This window comes from Bufo gargarizans, chromosome 10, assembly GCF_014858855.1.
Source record: "Bufo gargarizans isolate SCDJY-AF-19 chromosome 10, ASM1485885v1, whole genome shotgun sequence".
In the NCBI taxonomy this organism is placed as follows: domain Eukaryota; kingdom Metazoa; phylum Chordata; class Amphibia; order Anura; family Bufonidae; genus Bufo; species Bufo gargarizans.
The window spans coordinates 68,189,799-68,210,005 of NC_058089.1; the positions used below are offsets into that span (position 1 = coordinate 68,189,799).

A 20,207-nucleotide genomic window follows, 5' to 3' on the forward strand; every position below is an offset into this window, starting at 1 on the left:
AGACGCTGCTTCCCTTCAGAGCCCTGCTGTGTCTCCATACAGCAGTTTATGAACACATATGTGGTGTTTCTTTTTATTTGCAATTTTCTAAATTTCTATATCTCTGCTTTTAAAACAGAAAGTGATACCACAAAATATTTATTACTCAACATTCCCCATATGTCTACTTTATGTTGGCATCATTTTGTAATTTTTATTTTTTTTTAAGAACATTAGAAGGCTTAGAATTTTAGAAGCAATTCTTAAAATATTTACGAAAATTGTTAAAACCCACTTTAAGGACCAGTTCAGGTCTGAAGTCACTGTGTAGCTTACATAAATGACCCCCCCCCCCCCCATAAACGACCCCGTTGTAGAAACTACACCACTCAAGTTACTCAAGACTGATTTTTACAAACTTTGTTAACCCTTTAGGTGTTCCCCAAGAATTAAAGGAAAATTGAGATCAAATTTATAAATTTAACTTTTTTGGCAGAATTTCCATTTTAATCAAAAGAGCAGATCGCTATAGAAGTGTTCATATTAGGTATCACCACGTCCCTATAGGCCCTAGTAGAGACCCCCGGAAGGTAAACCCTCAATATACAACCGGTCACAAGACCGAAAATCCCTGTAGGGGTACTACTTATTGTAAACTAAAAAAAGGTATAAACTTTATTAAATGAATTAAAATATGGTCTCTAGTAAACCACAACCCCACAATACATTAAAACTCAGGTACTGTGGTTTCCAAGTTGCTTTTTCTTCTAATCCCATCAATGTTGCAGAGGGGGGGGGGGGGGGGGGGGGGTATGGCTACACCTTCTATATGCAGTTCTGAGTGGGATGGGTCCTTACTGGGAAGTATCCAATAGAAAGAGAGAATCCAGCTTCTTGTGGAGTAAAAAAATTGTTCTTTATTGGCTCATCGTATAAAATCCAGCAAAATCACAAGAGAAAGGTGTACAGTAACATGTTTCGGGCTACAGAATCCGGCCCTTCATCAATATCTTGCGATTTTGCTGGATTTTATACAATGAGCCAATAAAGAACAATTTTTTAACTCCACAAGAAGCAGGATTCTCTCTTTCTATTGGATATTCTATTAGGCCCAGTTCTGGCCTTTTTTCCATGCTTCATGGATTAAAGACAGAGGTGAGAGCTGCAGCCATTTTATTATGGGATAGATCCAGTAAGGACCTATCCCACTCAGAACATTGCAACTACATATAGAAGGTGTAAAAAGCCATAGCTTTTTTATTTTTTGACCGATTGTCTTAGTTAGGGTCAAACTTTTTGTGGGATGAGATAACAGTTTGATTGGTTCTATTTTTGGGGGCATTCGCCTTTTTGATCACTTGGTTTTGCACTTTATGTTGTGTAAGGCGACGAAAAATAGCTTTTTTGGCAGTTTTTTTTTATGGCGTTCACCCGAGGGTTTAGGTCATGTGATATTTTGAGAGCTGGTTGTTACGGACACGGTGATACCCAATATGTATACTTTTTTTATTTCAATTTAATAGCATTTTTGAAACAAAAAAATAATGTTTTAATGTGGTCCAAGTTCTGAGAGCTATAGTTTTTAGCGATTTTCTTATGTAGGGGCTCATTTTTTGCAGGATGATGTGAGGGTTTTATTGGTACCATTTTGTAGGACATAGGCCTTTTTGATCACTTGGTGTTGCACTTTTTGTGATGTAAGGTGACAAAAATGGCTGACAGTTTTTTTGTTTATGTGTTTATCGGACTTATGTGATATATTTAGAGAGCTAACCATCACAGACGCAGAAATACCAAAATAGGTCTACTTTATTTTATTCCTTACTTAGGGAATTTTTTTTATTTATTTTTTTTTAACATGTGAAACTTTTTATTTTACACTTTGCGTCCCCTATAAGGTCATACATAGGGACATTTAAATTCAATTTTTTTTCCCCCACTATTGATTTCTCCTGTAACTGGGGCTAACATAGTAGCCCCAGTTACAGGGGAAATATACCTCCCAAAGAGGCTGTACAGCACTATACAGCCTCAGTGCAAAGCTGATCAAGGTCTGTAGAAGACCCAAAAGCTCCTGCACTCTCCCGACCCCGTCGGTCACATGACCGCCAGGACAGGAAGCGATCTAGAAGGCAAGGACACTTGGGAACTGTCCATGCCTTCCCTCTGGGTTGCCCTGCTGTCACCGACAGCTGGCAACACGCTCTGCAGCTGCACGATTAGCACGCAGCAGCTATCTATGAATGGACGTCCAGAAACGTCCATGCAGAGATAGAAATCCACCTCCCGGACGTTTATAGTCAACAGGCGGACAGGAGGTGGTTAAGCAATACTGGAAAAAAGGAAAATCTGCAAAGAAAACAACATATTTCCATTTTCTTTAACTCATGGGGAACACCAAAGTTTGTTAGATCAGTTTTAAATAATTTGAAAGGTGTATTTTCTAAAATGGGGTCATTTATGGTGTCTATGAATTTTCCTGTAAAAAGTCAGTTTTGGAAATTCCTTGAATTTTTTTTAATTGCTTCTAAAAAAAAAAACTAACATCCTAAAAGGCTAATTACCACTTACAAAACAAATGCCAACATAAAGTAGAGATCTGGTGAATGATAAATAGCAATTTTATGAGATCACTATCCATCTTAAAAGCAGACAGACAATCAAATATCAAATAGTGAATTTTTCTATATTTTCATTTTAAATAAAAGGTATAATATATCGACTTAAATTTGCAACAGACATGAAGTACTATGTATATAAAAAAATAAAAAAAATAAATCCAGAATGACTTTGATAAGTGAAAGCATTTAAAATCACACACACGCGCATATACCCTGTCAAAGGGCACGGCAGTGCCTGTGTAAAATATGATTTATTTAAATAGTTTTTTTTATATAAAATGCTTTTTGGAGGAAAATATATTACCATCCAAAAGGTTATTCCATCATGAAATAAAGATACGTTTTTTAATTATGTAGAATAAGGCCTCATGCACACGACCATTGTTGTGTCCCGTGTCCGTTCTCCGAGAATTTCTGTGGACCCATTGACTTTCAATGGGTCCGTTGAAAACTCAGCTAATGCACCATTTGTCATCCACGTCCGTGATCCGTTTTTCCAGTCCATGAAAAAAAAAAAAAAAAAAAAAAAAAAAAAAAAAGCAATATGACCCACATTCCAAAGAGCACCTTTAGGATTTCACATGTCATTTTTTTTTTTAATTTTTTTTTTTATTATTACACATTTTGATTTCAAACTACTTCTCACACATATGGGCCCCTAAATTGCCAGGGCAGTATAACTACCCCACAAGTGACCCCATTTTGGAAAGAAGACACCCCAAGGTATTTTGTGATGGGCATAGTGAGTTCATGGAAGTTTTTATTTTTTGTCACAAGTTAGTGGAATATGAGACTTTGTAAGAAAAAAAGTTAAAAATCATTTTCCGCTAACTTGTGACAAAAAATAAAAAAAGTTCTATGAACTCACTATGCCCATCAGTGAATACCTTAGGGTGTCTACTTTCCGAAATGGGGTCATTTGTGGGGTTTTTCTACTGTCTGGGCATTGTAGAACCTCAGGAAACATGACAGGTGCTCAGAAAGTCAGAGCTGCTTCAAAAAGCGGAAATTCACATTTTTGTACCATAGTTTGTAAACGCTATAACTTTTACCCAAACCATTTTTTTTTTTTACCCCAACTTTTTTTTTTTAATCAAAGACATGTAGAACAATAAATTTAGCGAAAAATTTATATATGGATGTAGTTTTTTTTTTTTGCTAAATTTTACAACACAAAGTGAAAAAGCCGGAATTAGACTTACCGGTAATTCATTTTCCACGAATCCACCATGACGGCCCAGAGAGATTGACCCCTGACCTCTGTAGGGGCAGGAACAGAGATAGGTTTAAAAGGACCCCTCCCACCACCATTCACCAGTGAGTTCCAGATTATAGTGCTACAATCACCAGTTTACAAGTGAGACAACTCAAAGTGTTGTGTTTTTTTTTTTTTTTTTTTGGTATTACCTCATACCAAGGTTTTTTTTTTTTGTTTTTTTTTAGGGCGGGATATCATGCCGTCATGGTGGATTCGTGGAAAATGAATTACCGGTAAGTCTAATTCCGGCTTTCCACTTCACCACCATGACGGCCCAGAGAGACATAACAGATTATATATGAACTAGGGTGGGGCAACGGCCTGAAGGACCTTGCGACCAAATGCGAGGTCGGAGGACCTGGATAAGTCGAGCCTATAATGTTTAATGAAGGTATTAACATTAGACCAGGTAGCAGCCTGGCATATTTGATTTAAGGAAGCTCCTGCCCTTTCAGCGAAGGAGGCAGATACCGCTCTTGTGGAGTGAGCCCGAATGACCTCTGGACAACTGATGCCCTCGATCTTGTAGCAGTCTGTAATAGTCTGTCTTACCCAACGGGCAATGGTAGATCTGGAAGCTGTCTTCCCGTTATTCTTACCACCGAAGAGCACTAATAAGTTGTCCACCTTCCTCAGGTTCTTAGTGACCTCTAGGTATTTTAGTACTGCTTGTCTGACGTCTAGCGTATGGAAACGTTCCTCACCAGAATTTTTAGGATCTACACAGAAGGAGGGCAGAATGATCTCCTGGTTCCTATGGAAGTCTGTTACTACCTTTGGCAAAAATGTAGGGTCTAGCCTCAAGGTGATACGGTCCTCCTGTACCCTGAGATATGGTTGTCTTATTGACAATGCCTGGATCTCACTCAGTCTTTTTGCTGATGTTATGGCTATAAGAAAAGCCACCTTATGAGAAAGATTCTTCAGGGAACTTGCGTCCATGGGTTCATAGGGTGGACCTGTGAGTCCTCTAAGGACGATGTTTAAGTCCCAGGTAGGCATCCTCGATCTGAGGGACGGTCTTAGTCTGGCTGCAGACCTTAGGAATCTTTGGATCCATCTATGGCTGGCCAATTCGGAATCGAAGTAGGCGCTAAGTGCTGAGACCTGGACTCTCAGGGTAGAAGGACTTAACCCTAACTCTAGTCCCTTCTGAAGGAAATCCAGAATCTTCTGTATATTTGGTCTGGTTTGATCTGGGGCTTCGTCGCCCGACCAGGTGCAGAATCTTTTCCAGATCTTGAAATAAATGGAGTTAGTCACCTTCTTTCTGCTGGCCTTTAAGGTAGATATAACACCCTCAGAGAGACCTCTCTGCCTTAGGAGGTTGGACTCAGGATCCAGGCCGAGAGGCTGAAGATTTCCGGATGGGGATGGAGAACCGGCCCCTGGATCAGGATATCCTTTCTCCTTGGGAGAATAAATGCTTCCTGTGGAGAGAGTTTGGTTAGGATCGAGAACCAGCTCCTCTTGGGCCAGTACGGGGTGACCAGGATTACTCTGGCTCTGTCCCTGATGATCTTCTGGAGAACCCTTGGGATTAATGGGAATGGAGGGAAGGCATATGCAAGGACCCAGTCCCAGTGCAGGGAGAAGGCGTCGATCGCTAGGGGCCCGTCCCTTGGGTTTAGGGAGCAAAAGGTTGATACCTTTGCGTTTGTCCTTGTGGCGAATAGGTCTATTACTGGAAGACCCCATCTCTGGACAATCAAACTGAAGATCTCGGCGTTTAAGGCCCATTCTCCCTGGTCTATGGTAGTCCTGCTGAGGAAGTCTGCTGCACAGTTTAGGCTTCCTTTTAAATGAACTGCCGATATTGATTTTACGTTTTTTTCCCCCCAGAGGAAGATTTTCCTGGATAGACATTCCAGCTTCTGAGATCGTGTGCCCCCCTGATGCTTGAGGTAGGACACGGTCGTTATATTGTCTGAATAGACCTTTATATGTTGGTTTTGTAGTTTTGGAGCAGCTGTTCGTATTGTCTCCCAAACTGCCCTGAGCTCCCTGTAGTTGGAGGACTGGGCTGCAATCCTTGGAGGCCAGTCTCCCTGGTACAGATCGGAGTAAATTTTTGCGCCCCATCCTTTTAGGCTGGCATCGGTCTGAATATGCACTGCTGGGGTCTTGGACCAGACCATGCCCTTTCTTAAATTTCTTGTGTGAAGCCACCACCGGACTGAAGACTTTACGTGGCCCGGGATCAGGATCTTTTTGTCCAACGAGGTCAGATTTTTGTCCCATTTCCTTAAAAGCCAGGACTGAAGGGCTCTGTAATGGGCTTGGCACCATGGGACTGCTACAATGCAGGCTGTCATCTGACCTAAAAGGCTCATCGTTTCTCTGAACGAGAAGGAGCGACGTCTCAGGAAGGCTCTGATTGATGACTGTAGGTTCTGGATTCTTTCTGCCGGAAGGAATGTTGTTTGTTTTTCTGAATCCAGCAAAACCCCTAGGAATTTTACCCTGGTATTCGGAACTAGGGAGGATTTCTTTAGGTTTATCACCCAACCTAAATATGTCAGAAGGGAGCAGAAGATTTCTTGATCTGCTATAGACTGACCTACCGTGTTTGAAATAAGTAGAAAGTCGTCTAGATAAGGGACCACCGTCACCCCCTGAGGTCTCAGGGAGGCGACCATCTCTACCACCAGTTTCGTGAAAATCCTTGGGGCTGAGGCCAGCCCGAAGGGGAGAGCCACGAACTGGAAGTGGTGAACAGACCCCTCGTGATCCCTTACTGCAAAGCGCAGGAACCTCTGAGACTGGGAGTGAATGGGAACATGATAATATGCGTCCTTCAGGTCGATTGTACAGAGGGACGCATCCTTTTGGATTAAGGGGATGGTAGAATTTAAAGATTCCATCTTGAACCTTTTGTAGATCACAAATTTGTTTAGCCTCTTTAGATTTATGATCATGCGGAAGGCGCCCCCCAGCTTTTTTACCAAGAAGAGGCTGGAGTAGAACCCCCGCCCTCGTTGAAGTTCGGGAACTGGAATTACTACTCCTAGGTCCAGAAGATTTTGGACCTCCTTCCAGATCTGGCTGTACTGAAAAGGAGAAGGGTGGTGAGAAATCAGAAATACGTTCGGAGGGGGGGAAGATAGTTCTATTTTGTATCCAAACTTGACCAGATTTTGCACCCAGAGGCTCGGAGAAGTCTGTTGCCACTGAGCAAAATGTAGGGATAGTCTTTCCCCTATCCTGGCGTCACAGTTTCTCACCGCCCTTGTTTTGGGGATTAAGCAAGAACCCTCTACCTCTCCCCCCTTTGGGGTAACTCCAACGTCCGGTTTTTCCTTTACCACGAAAGGAACTGCTTTGGGTATTTTGACCACGAAAGGAAGGTTTCTTTTTAGGGATCCTATCCTCAGGGAAACCCCTCTTTTTATCCGTAGCCTTTTCAAGGATCGTGTCCAGTACAGGGCCGAACACGTATTCGCCCGAGAAGGCTATGGAACACAATTTCATCTTGGAAGGGATGTCTCCTGACCAAGATTTCATCCAAAGCGCCCTCCGGGCTGCGTTGGACAGGGCTGCATCCTTTGCCGAAAATCTAATTGTCTCTGCAGAGGCGTCCGCAAGAAAACCTGTAGCAGATTTTAACAAGGGAATGGAATCTAATATCTGTTCCCTAGGCGTTTTGCTGCTTAGATGATCCTCTAATTCATTCAGCCATAGGTACATAGACCTAGCGACTGAAGTAGCGGCTATGTTTGTCTTAACACTAAACATAGCCGCCTCCCAGGACCTTTTTAATAAGCTGTCGGCCTTTCTTTCCATCGTGTCCTTTAGCTGACAGGAATCCTCAAATGGAAGTGAGGTTCTCTTGTTGACCTTGGCCACCTGTACATCGATTCTAGGGACTTCGTCAAAAATTTTTGAGTCTGAAGGGTCAAATGCAAGGCGATTCCTGAATTCTTTGGATATACCCAGCTTCTTTTCTGGATGGGCCCATTCATCCATCACCATCTCCTTAATATTTTCGTTTATGGGGAATACTCTGGAGCGTTTGACCCTCAATCCCCCAAACATTTCCTCCTGAACTGTATGGGGTTGCTGAACATCTTCTACCCCCATGGTATCCCTGACCGCCTTTAGAAGGTCGCTCATCTCACTGGGAGTGAAGGAAAATTTTCTGGAGTCCTCAATGATCTCGCCCTCAGATAGGTGATCGTCTTCCTCTTTTTTAGAGGATGATGCATCCTCCTCTAAATCCTCGGAGTCAGAGGGGATGTCTGCCCCCCTGGGTCTTTTCGGTGGGCGGATCTCCCTGGTATCCTCACGGAGGGAGGCCAAAGAAGATTTAACCTCCTCCTGGATCATGGATCTGAACTCCTGCATGATTGAGGGCTGTTCATCTCTCACTATCTTAGTGATGCAATCCTTGCACAGTTTTTTTGTGTAATCCTCAGGAAGCCTGACGGTACACTGGATGCATCTGGCGGTCTTCTTAACTTTTTTTAAAGTAAGTTTGGCCTAGCGAGAGAGAGAGAGAGGCAGCCCATTTAATTAATGTCAATCTGGTATAGGAGCAAAATTAAATGCAGTATACCAGCAGACACCACCAGGGGGAGGGGACAGTGGTTACCCTCTAAGGCACAACCTCCCCCTGTAGCCAACTAATAAGCCGCCGTGCCCAGGTGGGCTACTCACGCTAGGGCGCTCTGGAGCGGTCTGCTCCTTCTGCTGTGTCTCCTTCTCCTGGTCCGACATCTCTGGTAGGAGAGCGATGCAGATAGCGCAGCGGGAAAGCTGTTAGCGTCCTTTTTATGAAAAACCATCTACTTCCGGGTTCCGGCCTGCGGCCCGGAAGTGACGTCAGACGCGCGCGACGGCCGCGAGCGTCTTTCCGGTCGGCTACCTCCGAGAGGTAGGCGACCCGCGGCATTCTCAGGGCAGGCTTCCCTCACAAGGGAGCGTGACCCCGGCGTCCCCTGTCAGCTTGAGAACGAGTCCGCCGGAGAGCAGGGGACGCATCCCTGGGTGAAAAGGAGCCACAAGGGAGGCAAGAGCACCACCGATGCGGTCACCCAGGTACTAGAAAATAATAAACGAGGTCCACTTCACCTCCCTGGAAGCCAGAGAGGACTTTACTCTGTCCTGGCCACTATAGGGGCAGGAACACACTGGTGAATGGTGGTGGGAGGGGTCCTTTTAAACCTATCTCTGTTCCTGCCCCTACAGAGGTCAGGGGTCAATCTCTCTGGGCCGTCATGGTGGTGAAGTGGAAATGTCATTTTTTGCAAAAAAAAATCGTTAAATTTCGATTAATAACAAAAAAAGTTAAAATGTCAGCAGCAATGAAATACCACCAAATGAAAGCTCCATTAGTGAGAAGAAAAGGAGGTAAAATTTCATTTGGGTGGTAAGTTGCATGACCGAGCGATAAACGGTGAAAGTAGTGTAGTGCCGAAGTGTAAAAAGTGGCCTGGTCATTAAGGGTGTTTCAGCTAGGGGGGTTGAAGTGGTTAACATGTATAGCTTGGAAGAAAGACGAGACAGAGGAGATATGATAGAAACTTTTAAATACATAAAGGGAATCAACAAGGCAAAAGAGGAAAAGAATATTTAAAAGAAAAACTGCTACAAGAGGACATAGTTTTAAATTAGAGGGGCAAAGGTTTGAAAGTAATATCAGGAAGTATTACTTTACTAGGAGTAGTGGATGCATGGAATTAGGGGTGGGCAATATGGCCTAAAATCTATATCGCGATATAATTTTAGGCATGTGCGATATGCGATATATTGTTTTCTATATTGGAGGGGGGGTTTAAACTTTTTATTTAATAACTATTAGCCTCGTTAAGGGCTAGAATCCTTGTCATATTCACCCTAATATAGCTCTATTAGGGTGAATAGGACTTTACAGTCTCCTTGCTGCCCTGTGCTTTGTGCACACAACAGCAGGGAGCTGACCATGGCAGCAGGCCTCTCATGTAGCCCCCCCCCCCCCCGCCTCATCCTCTTATCAGCCCCCTCTGCTAGCTCAAACCCCCCCCCCCCCCTCCCCTCCCCAGTATTACTCATTGGTGGCAGTGGCCACACGGTCCCCCTCCATCATTGGTAGCGGTGGCAGTGGGCCCCCCCTCCCTCCCCAGTATTGATCATCGGTGGCAGGGGCCGCCCCCCCCCCACCCCCCCACCATTGGTGGCAGCAGCAGTTCGGATCGGAGTCCTAGCAGTTTAATGCTGGGGTTCCGATAGGTTACCATGGCAGCAGGACGCTACTGAAGTCCTAGCTGCCATGGTATGTCAGTGAGCAGCATTATACTCACAGAAGGAGCGCCCTGCGGCCACCGCGCACGTCTGTGCGGCGCATTGCTAATGCTTATAGCATTAGCAATGCGCCGCACAGATCTATGAGAAAAAGAAGCACCCTGCGGCCACGGCGCATGTGAGCTATAAGCATTAGCAATGCGACGCACAGACAGAAGGAGCGCCCGGCGGCCACCGCGCACGTGAGTATAATGTCGCTCACGGACATACCATGATCGCTCCGTGGTCATATCGCAGTCCAGCGATATGCACAAAATCCATATCGTGGCACAAATTTATATCGCATATCGCCTACCCCTACATGGAATAGCCTTCCTGCAGAAGTGGTAGCTGCAAATACAGTGAAGGAGTTTAAGCATGCATGGGATAGGCATAAGGCCATCCTTCATATAAGATAGGGCCAGGGGCTATCCATAGTATTCAGTATATTGGTCAGACTAGATGGGCCAAATGGTTCTCATCTGCCGACACATTCTGTTTCTGTATGTGTAATTTTTTTGGTAAATAAATTCCATTAATCCATTCACAACGTCATGCTCTTCCAAACGTTTTTGTAAGACTATTGGGCAGTTTCTCTGCCTACAAGATATTATCACAGATGCTTGGTTTACTTTTGCAGTTCTCAAAACTGAATTTGACTCAGCAGAGATCACATGCCTCTTCTTCACAGCAAAAATGTTATAACATGAACAGAGTTGAGAAAAATACCTTAATCCGAACTTCTACAAACCTATGAATGCAGAATCAACCTAATCAAACTAATATGAAAAGTTGTTATTCTAAAAATCTTCATCTACTTGCATATTATAAGTTATACCAGCAAGAATTAGCCTTTATGTAGAATACTAGGATTTAAATCAAATCCACCCTGAGGAGGCCAGGGACAGAGGGTTGTTCCCTCTAAATGGGAGTTCACTTTTCTATTGCCATGTAAGGGCTGTTTCACACGAGCGGATGCCGTGCGTGGCATCCGCTCCGTGAAAGAGTGCCAAGACCCGATGCAGACTGCAGAGGCACGGAGCATTAACATGACTGATAATGCTCCGTGCCTCTCTGTGACCTCTTTACTACGAAATCACAGTAAAGGGGTTAATTGTGCGGATCACAGCCCCCTGTAAGAGATCGGGTGCTGCCAGGAAGCAGTCATGTACACAGTTCGTAGTATATTCTCACTTGAAGCATCCCCATCACCATGGGAACGCCTCTGTTAGAATATACTGTCGGATCTGAGTTTCCACAAAGTGAAAACTCAGCTCTGAAAAAGCTTTTATGCAGACGGATCTTCAGATCCGTCTGTATGAAAGTAGCCTACGGACATGGATGCCAATCTTTTGGGCATCTGTGTTTTTCCACGGACCCATTGACTTGAATGGGTCCATGAACCGTTGTCCGCCCCAAAAATAAAATAAAAAAATAGGACAGGTCATTTTTTTGACGGACAGGATACACTGATCATGAAGGCGGATGACAAACGGTGCATTTCCAGAGTTTTCAACAGACCCATTGAAAGTCAATGGGTCCGCAGAAAATCACAGAAAACGGCCACGGGTGCACACAACGGTTGTGTGCATGAGGCCTTAGGACACCATAAAACTGGTGACAGGTTCCCTTGTACTGATGCTATTCATTAGCGTATCAGGTAGAAAAAAGTGAGCGGGGGTGGGGCGCACAGCGGGGGAACGGTGCAACGCCCAGACAAACTAGTAAGCGATATTACATCCCTGCACTATGCCCTACATAACCTTCTAGTTATTTCATAATGTCTGGACCCATGAAAGTTCCTCTTAAAGTGCCCTTTACACTGCCTGACGTTTGGGCCGATTATTACCGACAGGCGTTAGTATGGACAAACACTTGTACATCAGGTAATTGGATAGTTTGTGCGGACACCTAAATCATAGCTTGATGGCAGCAGAGCGATCTTTATACTGGACAGCGATTCTGTACGGAGATGTGCGATTGCTTCTGTGATCACTCCTCCACTTGTGAGCAGGCGATAGCCTTCCCTACATTCACACAAACAAGTCAAAATCTTCATTTCACAACCTACAGGCTAATTACAGGTAAAAGGAAGCATCACCTACATTTCCCATTGTAAACTGCCAGCGATGTAATACAGTACACTTAAACGTCCCACCGCATTGCAGATTAATGGGGAGATTTAGCAGCTCTCTGCACCTCTTTTGGCAGAAAGAAAAGTTGCAAATCTCATGTTTGCGATTTTTTTTAAACAAGACTTGCAACAAATCACAAGTGGCGTTTGTGCCGACCTCGCTACTTTCTGAAGACAGGTTGTGGGAAGGGTGGGAGATAGGCAAACTTATCTACATTTGCTGTTTCATAACTTTGTCGCAGGCATGCTCTCTGGCCCGTGTTTAGCTGAAATATATGAACACAAATACCAAAAGTTCAATGAGTAGTATATGTAATCATACTGGCCAGACATCACCTTCCTACTGTAGATGTCTCCATATACTGACTAGTCACGCAGTTCTTCAGTAAAGAGGTTATATATATATAATTTTATTTTATATCAGTCCATCAGGATTAACCAAAGGAAAGGTGGGGATTTGTACACGTTTTCATAAGCATTAATGTCACTTTTAAGAAGTCATCCAAATCCTTCTTAAACCTGCCCGCCGCACACGCTGTGACCATGTCCTGAATTGCTTGTCCTGTGCAGTAGATCAGTCCTCTGATGTAATAGTTAGAAGGCCTATTCTTGGCAGCATGCTCCCTGTTATACACTCCGACCTGCTCTGCTCCAGCAGGCAGACCCTTCCAGTTCCCAGAAACTATCCCCTGTGGTGATAAGTCCCCAAGCGGCATATCCCTGCTGGGTCACCGGTCTCTTCGGGACATGTCACCAATGACAGAAGAGTCAATAACTTATAACGGAGTCTATGCTTATGAGAAGTGATCGTTTTACAACACAAGCAATTCCATCTTATTCTTCAGTAAGCATTGTAGGAAGTAGTTGTCTGCAAGTCAATGGTGGTGTGCACCAACCTGCCAGGTAAGAACACACCCAATGTCCGCCAGCTCCAAAAGAGCCCTGTAAACAGTTATGTAATTGTTCTCCTCATACTCTGATGCTGTGCTCCCAGAGACCTCTCCATGTCTTACTGCTGGGCTGTGGGAGCACAGCGTTAGGCCCCATGCACACGGCCGTTGTTCACAGCCGTGTGCGGGTCGTGGAACCGCGGCCTGGATCCCTCCTGAGAGCAGGCGCGCACGGCGTCACTGGTTGCTATGACGCCGTGCGCTCCCTGCTGCCGGCACAGTACAGTAATACACTGGTATAGATCATACCAGTATTACTGTATTGCGGCGGCAGCAGGGAGCGCACGGCGTCATAGCAACCAGTGACGCCGTGCGCGCCTGCTCTCAGGAGGGATCCAGGCCGCGGTTCCACGACCCGCACACGGCCGTGTGCATGGGGCCTTAGAATGCTAAAAACGATATCATCAGATTCAGCATCACTTACAGCAGACCCCGCTGTGTCTCACTTCAGCAAATAGCATGTATTACGTAGAGGACGTTAATACAAACCACTTACTAATGTATTCTCCTTAGTGCGTCCTTTGCTGGCGTCAATTTCTATCACATTATACACTAATCATTTCCAGGGTTACGACTAGGGTTGTTTCGGGTATCGAAATTTTGATACACAATCGATACTTTTGTACCAGTTTCGATACGATTTCCATATTTTTTTTTCTTTTAGATACTGAGCTGCGCAGTCTAGTATCACAGAACATGAGCGCTCCGCTCTCAGCGCACTCCAACTTCCCTCAGCAGCACAGGAGAGAAGGAAGCATTGTTCTCGTTCCCCCCCCCCCCATGCCGCTGCCTAGGAGGAGGGGTGGGCGCACTGCTCCACCAATGATAATTAACGTCTGAGGCTACTTTCACACTAGCGTTCGTCGGTCCGCTCGTGAGCTCCGTTTGAAGGAGCTCACGAGCGGACCCGAACGCCTCCGTCCAGCCCTGATGCAGTCTGAATGGAGCGGATCCGCTCAGACTGCATCAGTCTGGCGGCGTTCAGCCTCCGCAGGGCCAGGCGGACAGCTGAACGATGTAAGTCGATCCGCTCAGGCATCTTGCGCACTTAGAAATTTTTCTAAGTTATTAATGCAGACGGATCCGTACTGAACGGAGCCTCCGTCTGCATTAATATGATCGGATCCGTTCAGAACGGATCCGATCAAGCGCTAGTGTGAAAGTAGCCTAATACAGGAGTCGGCAGAATCACATAGCCGGCAACCTGCCTCTATGCCGGCTATGTGATTCTGCTGGCACCGCCTTCCTGCATTCCCCCCCACAGTATTAAAAATCATTGGTGGCAGAGTCTCCTCCTCTCATGGCAGTGGTAGCTTCTGATCAGAGCCCCATTGTAATCCTGGGGCTCCGATCGGTTACCATGGCAGCCAGGACACTACTGAAGCCTTGGCTGCCATGGTAATCTCCTTGCTGTTGTGTGCACAGAGCAGCAGGGACAGTGTGAGGTCATATTCACCCTGATAGAGCTCTAATAGGGTGAATAGGACAAGGGATGAAAGATCCCACGTTATAGTTAAATATATACGGTCTATATATTTAAAAATAATATTAACCCCTTCACGACTGCAATACGTTTATATACGTGATATTTGCACATGCCCCGTGCAGCTATCACGTCTATAAACGTCAAACCAGCTCTTTAAAGCTTCTGCCCCTGCACTGCTGCTGTCAGTGCAGTAATGCCAGCAAGGGACCAGAGTGTGTAGACTAACCAATCGGATTGCGGCAGTGAAAAAATGCCGATTTCAGGCTCTGATCTGCGCTCTGCAGATCAGAGCCTGAAATAAGATAGTGCCGATCTGTGCCCCTCCAAGCCCCCCCCTTGTGTCCACCTGCAGCTCATCTCCTGATGCGGTCCTCCGCCTGTTGCAGTTATGTTGCCGGCCGTACAAGGAATCTAAAAGTATTATACTTTGCAATGCAAGAGCATTGCAAAGTATAGTACAGCCATCAGCCCCACTGGATCTTCATGATCCAATAGGGACTTGATAAAAAAAAAAAAAAAAAAAAAATGGAAATTAAAAAAGAAATTGCCTTTTCCTATAAAAAAAATAAAATGGAATAAAATAAAAATACACATATTAGGCACCGTGTCCGTAACGACCATCTCTAAATATATCACACGATAGACCCCGTCCGATTAAAAATAAAATAGTGCCAAAAAAGCTTTTTTGTCACCTTACATCACAAAAAGTGCAACAGCAAGCGATCAAAAAGGCTTATGACCCCCAAAATAGTACCAAACAGTCACCTCATACCCTATTTTAGACAATCGCCCAAAAAATAAAAAAAAGCTAGGCTCTCAGACTATGGAGACAAACATTTTTTGGGCTTCAGAAATGCTATTATTGTGTAAAACTTAAATAAGAAAAAGTATACATATTAGGTATTGGCACGTCCATAACGATCTGCTCTATAAAACTATCACAAGACCTAACTCCTCAGATGAACGCTGTAAAAAAAAAAAATGAAAACTGTTCCAAAACAGCCAATTTTTGGGTCACCTTGCCCCATAAAGTGTAATAATGAATGATCAAAAAAGCCTATGTACCCAAAAATGCTACCAGTAAAAACCTCAACACTTTTTTTTTTGCAGAAAAAGAGCCCCTGCACAAAATGATCAGCAGAAAAAAAAAAAAATATATGGCGTTCAGAAAACCAATCCAGCAAAATCTGCCTTCCAAAAACCGTATGGCATTCCTTTCCTTCTGCGCCCTGCCGTGTGCCCATACAGCAGTTTACGACCACATGTGGGGTGTTTCTGTAAACGCGGAATCAGGGTAATAAATATTGAGTTTTGTTTAGCTGTTAACCCTCAATGTATTAAAGAAAGAAAAATGTAATAAAATGGATAATCTGCCCAAAAAAGTGAAATTTAGAAATTTCATCTCCATTTTCCTTTAATTCTTGTGGAACGCCTAATGGGTTAACAAAGTAACTTAAGGGGTGTAGTTTCTACAATGGGGTCATTTATGGGGGTATCCACTATGTAGGCCCCACAAAGTGACTTCAGACCTGAACTGGTCCTTAAAAAGGAGGGTTTTGGAAATTCTTTAAAGTTTTAAGAATTGCTTCTAAACTTCTAAGCCATGGATGTCAAATTCATGGCCCTCCAGATGTTGCAAAACTACAACTCCCATCATTCCCTGATAGCGGTAGTATGCCCAGGCAAGATGGGAGTTGTAGTTTTGCAACAGCTGGAGGGCCACGAGTTTGACATCCCTGAAATCTAAGCCATCTAACGTCCTAAAAAAATAAAATTACATTTCCAAAATGATGCCAACAAAGTAGACATATGGGGAATGTTAAGTAATAAATATTGTATTAGGTATCGCTTTCTGTTTTAGAAGCAGAGAAAATCGCCGAAATTTGGAAAATTGAGAATTTTTCAAAATTTGTGGGTACATTTTTGATTTTTTTCATAAATAAAGGCGAAATATATTGACTCAAATATATGACTATCATGAAGTACAATGTGTCACGAGAAAACAATCCCAGAATGGCGTGGATAAGTAAAAGTGTTCCAAAGCTATTACCACAAAGTGACATGTCAGATTTGTAAATTTTGAACTGGACACTAGGGCATCAATGACCCTTGGTCTTGAAAGGGTTAAGTATACATCACCCCCTTCTCCAATTTTACATATAAAATAAAATAAATAAACATATCACCACGTCCAAAAAGTCCAAACTATTAGAATATTAATGACTATTTCTAAAGGGGGGGGGGGGCTGTTCAATTATGAGCCAGGCCATCCATAAAATGCGCGCAGCTTTTCTAGGCCGTTTTAGGCTACTTTCACACTAGCGTTCGGGCGGATCCGTTCTGAACGGATCCGCTCATAATAATGCAGACGGAGGCTCCGTTCAGAACGGATCCGTCTGCATTATTTTTAGCATAGAACAGCTAAGTGTGAAAATAGCCTCGTACGGATCCGTCCAGACTTTCAATGTAAAGTCAATGGGGGACGGATCCGCTTGAAGATTGAGCCACATTGTGGCATCTTCAAACGGATCCGTCCCCATTGACTTACATTGAAAGTCTGGACGGATCCGCACGGATCCGCACGCCTCCGCACGGCCAGGCGGACACCCGAACGCTGCAAGCAGCGTTCAGCTGTCCGCCTGTCCGTGCGGAGGCGAGCGGAGCGGAGGCTGAACGCCGCCAGACTGATGCAGTCTGAGCGGATCCGCCTCCATTCAGACTGCATCAGGGCTGGACGGCTGCGTTCGGGTCCGCTCGTGAGCTCCTTCAAACGGAGCTCACGAGCGGAAACCCGAACGCTAGTGTGAAAGTAGCCTTATTTTTTCGCATGGTATCGAATATCGCAATACCTTATGGTATCAATACCAAATCTAAATTTTAGTATCAAAACAACCCTAGTTACGACCACCCTGCAATCCATCAGTAGTGGTCGTGCTTGCAGACTATAGGAAAAAGCACTGTCCTATGTGCACTCCCATGGTCTCAGCCACAAGAGAACCGGCTCCTTTTCCTAATAAGTGCGAACACGACCTCCACTGATGGATTGCAGGGTGGTTGTATCCATGGGAACAAGCAGGGTATGAAGGTGATGGAAAAATGAATCCAGCCAGCAAAGGAAGCAATATGGACAACCACAACACATTAGTAAGTGCCTTGTATTAACTTTCTCTACATGATAATGTCATTTGCTGAAGTGAGACAACCCCTTTAATGATGTGAACTTAGAGCTTTATAAGGCTGAGTTCACACTTCAGTTATTTGATCAGTAGTGTGCATGAACATGGGGTAGTAGGACAGCATCCCCTCTGTATTTCGGGGATTCACACTGCTGAGGGGGGTCCACGCTGTCCGAATCCAAGTGTTCGTTCCACTTTCATACCGCAAAATGCAGACCCTATGAAGAAGTCCATGGGTCCGCATAAAACACAAATGTCACACAGACCGCATCCGTATGTTGTGGACTTACTGTTTACAGACTGCGAAATACATGCGGTCACGTGAATGCGCCCTAAGGCCACCTGCACACGATATCTGCACTATTTATTGCAGGTCTGCAGATCTCACCTTTCCATTGAAAAGGGCAAAATGTGAACAAAAAAAAAGAAAAAAAAAACTCAACTGGCGAGCTGCAGACGGCAAAATCCTCACAGCCAAGAAAAAAGCGAAGCGTGCAAGACGTTTCTCGCACACTTTGCTGGTGCTGTAATACACTGCGCTTTTTCAGGACAACATCTGTGTGGAAAAACCGTGCGTAATCTGCACCACGTACAGCCGCCCTTAGGCTAAAGGCAAACGATCAGGATTGTGCGCGGAAAATCCCCACCATAGGTCATGCACATTGCATTCTCATGTACACTATGCAGATTTTTTTTCCGTGCGGATTTTAAAATCTACAGCAAGTCAATTTATTTTATATTTCCTGAGCAGATTTTCTCCATTCACTTCAATCCGCATCAATTGATGAGGACTGTCCGCACAGAAATCCTGTACATTCCCCTCAGGCCGGCGTTTTCCAGGGGGTTCAGGCAGGTTAGGATCTGATGTGGGAGAGGAAAGAGATGCCACCTGACCACTGATGCTGGAGGAGGCATAATGCAGTCACCTGACCCACAATGCAGGGTCAATGCCAGGGTCAGAACCTGTTCACACACTGCGGTTCCCAGTAAGGCGGCCACATTTACCACAGCTGCGAAGCTTCTCCCGCCCTCAGCATCTTCGTCCAGACAGGGGCTCGGGGAGACCGCGGGCGTGGTTGTCCACAAGTCAGCATTGTGCGGGAGAAGTGATGGCGCGGGAACCGCCGAGTATGGCAGCGAAGTAATCCGCGCACAGCCCCTCCACTAGCGGGGCAGACTGAGAAAAGCGAGAGTAAAATGGAGGTCAGGCCCGCAGCATCCCCAGGGCTGGCGCCGGCCTGAGCGCACAGCAAATGGCGTCGCTGCACACGCCGCTTCCCAGGCCCGAGCTGCAGACATTTCGCCAAATACAAATAACGATAGAGGGAGACAAACACCCCATCAGCCGCCCGAACCGGAGCCCCATCGTGACACCTAGAGGCCGGAGAAAGCTCCTGCAAAATCGCGTTTTTCCCTCTACTTACCTCCCTAGAGCAGCTTTTTCTCTGATTTTTTCTGCTTTTTGGACAGATTCGAAGGATCCAGAATAGAGAACCTGCGAGAGACGAGAACGGAGGCGCCAGACGATAACCAGCTCGCCGTTTAATCTCTCCAAACCCCTGCTTCACAAAATGGCGGCATAATCAGTTACAGCGCATGCGTAGTTGAGGCGGGACCGAAGGGCTTCTGGGAGCTGTAGTTTGATGCGGGCACAGCATTGAACTACATAACCGCTCGAGGACTGGGGGCGATGTTTCTGGGGTGAGTGAGTGAGATGAGCTCTAGAGAGGAATCGCAATTTGAGCGCCAAATTTAAAAGCGACGTCGTGACGTCGGGAATGTACGTGTTCGTAGCTGTGAGATAGAAGCGGAGGGTTAGATGACGGGTCCTGGGACCGTCCACATGCGTGACGGGTACTTCGATCTATTCGCCTCTTTTCTGCAGTGGGAAAGGCTTTCATATCTGCTGAATATCGCATGAAATGTGCCTCATGTTCACACTGTATAATTCTGAAGATAATAAAAAGTCCTTTGTGCCCTTTTTCCCCACTGAGAATGCAGCCCCCTGAAGGGAGGTCAGGCCAGCAGGGCATGGTGTTTGTCAGGTGCCGGATCTGCCATTAGTGTCCTCGTTAGGGTACTTTCACACTAGCGTTATTCGTTTCCGGTATTGAAATCTGGTAAAGGGGCTCAATACCAGAAAAAATGCATCAGTTTTATCCTAATGCATTCTGTATGGAAAGCAATCCGCTCAGTATGCATCAGGATGTCTTCTGTTCCGTCACTTGTACGGTATTTGACCGGATAAAATACTGCAGCATGCTGCAGCTTTTTTTTTCCTAGCCAAAATCCTGGAACAATACCGCACTTACCGGATCCAGCATTCATTTCCATAGAGATGTATT

At 45.0% G+C, this 20,207-nt stretch overlaps 1 protein-coding gene across 2 annotated transcripts in view; it reads right to left on the reverse strand.

Moving 5' to 3' along the window:
- The window catches only part of CTCF (CCCTC-binding factor), a 55,881-nt gene extending 36,430 nt beyond the window's left edge, over positions 1-19,451 (reverse strand). Inside the window, exon 1 of one of the 2 annotated variants that reach the window (XM_044269692.1) lies at positions 19,287-19,451. The gene's annotated coding sequence lies outside the window, so the exon portion shown is untranslated. Of the gene's footprint in view, positions 1-18,867; positions 19,197-19,286 lie in introns of those variants that run through there. The other variant, XM_044269693.1, reaches the window with a different exon arrangement.
- Positions 19,452-20,207: the final 756 nt, after the last annotated feature.